The sequence below is a fragment of the Arachis ipaensis genome, chromosome B02 (assembly GCF_000816755.2).
Source record: "Arachis ipaensis cultivar K30076 chromosome B02, Araip1.1, whole genome shotgun sequence".
In the NCBI taxonomy this organism is placed as follows: domain Eukaryota; kingdom Viridiplantae; phylum Streptophyta; class Magnoliopsida; order Fabales; family Fabaceae; genus Arachis; species Arachis ipaensis.
Genome location: NC_029786.2, coordinates 9,997,375 through 10,000,947, shown reverse-complemented (window position 1 = coordinate 10,000,947; position 3,573 = coordinate 9,997,375).

Here is a 3,573-nt window from a genome sequence, read left to right as displayed (position 1 = left end):
ATATATTATATATATTATTGGAAAAAAATTAAACCCTAAAAAGCAGGAATTATTGAACGAAGAAATTTGTTTTTTTTTTTTTTTCGTTCAATAATACCTGCCTTTTAGGGTTTAAGCTACCCTCTTTCAAAAAGAACAAACACAAAATACAGACAGAAAAATATGAACATGAAGATTAACATATAGTAGTTAAACAATTTCTCTCACTACATCTGAAGGGCATGTCCATATTTGTGCATGAACACATAAATATGAAGATGAAGATACACGTGAGGATGATAAGGGTATGTATGAAGCCCTCATAAAAATTATATGTAGGTGTGGACGAAATGCAATAAAGTCAAGAAAATGAAAGGCTATCCGAAAATAGGGAATGGCAGTAGTAGTGTTAGTAGTAGCATTGGGACATTATCTTATGGGCCTGTTCCTTTCTATAATATAGTAGTGTATGTATAAGTATAAGCTACCCTCTTTCAATTCCTTTCATTTTCATGCCCCTTCATAGTGTATATCCCAAAAGTCCTCTTCTTTTATTTGTATTGTGTGATGCATTCACATCAACCTCCCTTCTATAACACATGCTGGTGGGGTTCTATTGTTCCCCCCACATCCTTGAAACATTATATTTAGACAATGATAGCAACTTTTGGATTCATTACATGGGATAAAATAAAGCTTTCGAATATATCGCTACAGTAGTGTTTCAGTAATTTTTAATCATTAATTTTAATTATATATATTATATATTTTTTTATAATTAAAATCAACAATTAAAAATTACTGAAATACCAATATATCGATACACTTAAAAATTTTTCAAAAAATTATATATACTTTTATATATAGTAGCTAGACATTTTTTTTAAAAATTTTATTTTCCTATTTGCAATACTTTGAAAAGAAATAAATTCAATTAAAATTTTAAAAAAAATCTACCATATATATAAAAGAGGGGTTTGAGAAGATGTGAATGGGAGGTGTGAAGTGAGTTTGATGGGATTGTCCTTAAACTACAAGTTGAAAGCTTTTTCCATTAATTGTATGATGACCTTTTGCAATTTAGGTGGTCCATTATTAATTGGTTGAATATTTTAAGTAATCCAAAAAGAATAAAAGCTTTGCTCATACTTTATCAACATGAGCCTAACTTGATATCTAACAAGTTAGCTTAGCTACGTTTAATTATTATTATTTATGTGCATTTAGGAATAAAAGAGGACTATGTTACATCACCATGTGGCTTAGCTAATATATTAGGTGTCTCTTTGTGTACTTTTCCGGCAATATATGGTCCTTTTCCGTAATTTCCATAAGCAATATAGCATATATTCTAAGATATGTTTATATGACTTTTTACTAAATAAATAAATATATATAATATTTTTTCATATTAAAACATAATATGTATTTATGATGATTAAAACACATTAATATTCATGATGTTTATTACTATGCAGCTAACTTAAAATTCTATCATCTCCAATTTTCGTCCTTTTGGATAAGAAAGAATGGTTACCAAATAAGGTAACTGTTAGAACTTTTTATTTTTAATATTGGAGTGATAGTAGTGTTTTTTTAAAATGTGGATTGTTGAGGTGTTATACTCAAATGTGAAATTGTTTAACTAGAGAAGCAGAAATCGGACCATCCGATTTATTAGAGCTACAGAAATCGGACCGTCCGATTTGTGGTAAAAAAAATTAAAATATTTGAGGTACAGAAGTCGGACCCTCCGATTTATGTACTTTCCACAGTTTTAAAAAACACCAAAAATTATAATGTTAAGGTATATCACCACTTCTACTTCCATAACAAAAAAAATTAACCTAAATGTTATGGTGCTTTTAATATTATGCCTAATTTATTATAAAAAAAAAAGACAAATAAATAATATTAACCCCCTAATACTTACAACATGTCGCTAGTTTCATTACTTAAAATCTACCTCAACACTAAGCATTGTGAATTTTTTTGTTTTGGTAATGGATGGGGCCTTGGCCCAAAAGAGAAGAAAATAAAAATCTACGGGGACACCAATTTTTTTTTATTTCTGGATCTTGGAGCAAAACGTAGGCCCAATCTTGCATTTGGTTTTGGACGGTTCCTATTGTATAAACTTTTTTATCTCATATTTGGAAGCCGAATTTGTTTGTTAATGAGATGGAGAAAAATTCGTTTTGTATCAAACTTTCATGTATAAAAATAAAGGGGAGTTGAAAAAAAAAAAAAGAGTCCTGCTAGGAAGCCAATGAAATATTTATACAATGTGTATAATGGATTATATGAGTTACAAATACAATGTGTACAATGGGCTATATGAGTTACAAGATGAACATCACCTATAATATCCAGAATAACCATACTAGGAATAATAAACATCTCATAATCTCATATCATAAAACCACTCATCCCAAAAACTTAAAGCTAATTTTGGAGTTCACCAAAAATCAAACTCTTGACCTTTCGGATCTAGAATTCTAATACCATGTCATGATACCACTCATTCCAGAAGCTTACGCTAATAGGAAGAAGTAACACTAATGGTTATATCTCTAATACTTCCTAAACCTCCATTGTACACATTGTACAAATATTCTATTGGCTCCTTATACTTCTCCAAAAAAATATAAAGAGAAAGATTCGAATCTCGCCTTGTATATGTAATAACTTATTAGCCAATAATAAACTCTTAAATAAAATTTTGATCTACGATAGATTAGTTTTTGGATTGTCAAGTTAGGGTATACTGTAAAAAATAAAAAATAAAAAATAAGAAAGAAGTTTTCACCAGTTTTCTATTGTGGTGAAGAGTCGTTAAGAATATGAGCCCAAAAATATGAGGACATTAGGACCAAAAACGCAATGAAAAGGAAAAACAGGGAACTAATAAAATAACAATCCATTTCCCCACATGAAAGCCCAACAATTTTGGCCCATTTTTTGTCCCTTCCCTTCACATTGCTAGAACTTCACTAACTATAACAAAACCAAAAAATGTTTGTGTCATGACTTTTTTTTTTTAAGTTATTGCTGCGAATCCTACTTGGGAGAATCAAGTTAGATTATATATCATATTATTTGATTTCTTAAAAATTAAAATTTGATACTAATTTTAAAGTGTCTACTATATGATGATATTTTTATATGAAAATAATAATTTAAATATTAAAATATATTATATTAAATAAATTAATTAAATATATCAAATGATTTAGTATTTACTAATTTTCAATTATCATTTTCATATTAAAGCAAGCTTCATGTGAATTTCAATAGTGATGAGTTGATAAAAGGATAAATGAAAATAAATAAATAAAACAAATTCAAGAACTGTTCTAAGAAACAAAATGGACAGAAAATGGTGTAGAATGAATCATTCCAATTTTTTTTGGACAATTATGAATATCTCACCATGTTATGCACGAGTTTGACTTTGTTAATGACAAATTCAGTTGAGAATCGATTTCGTTCCAGAGCACGCATTGCTTGCAAAGACAAAAGGGATCAATCAATTATTTAAAATAATATTACTACCATTTTATTTCTGATAATAGGAGAGATATGGATGGTTAT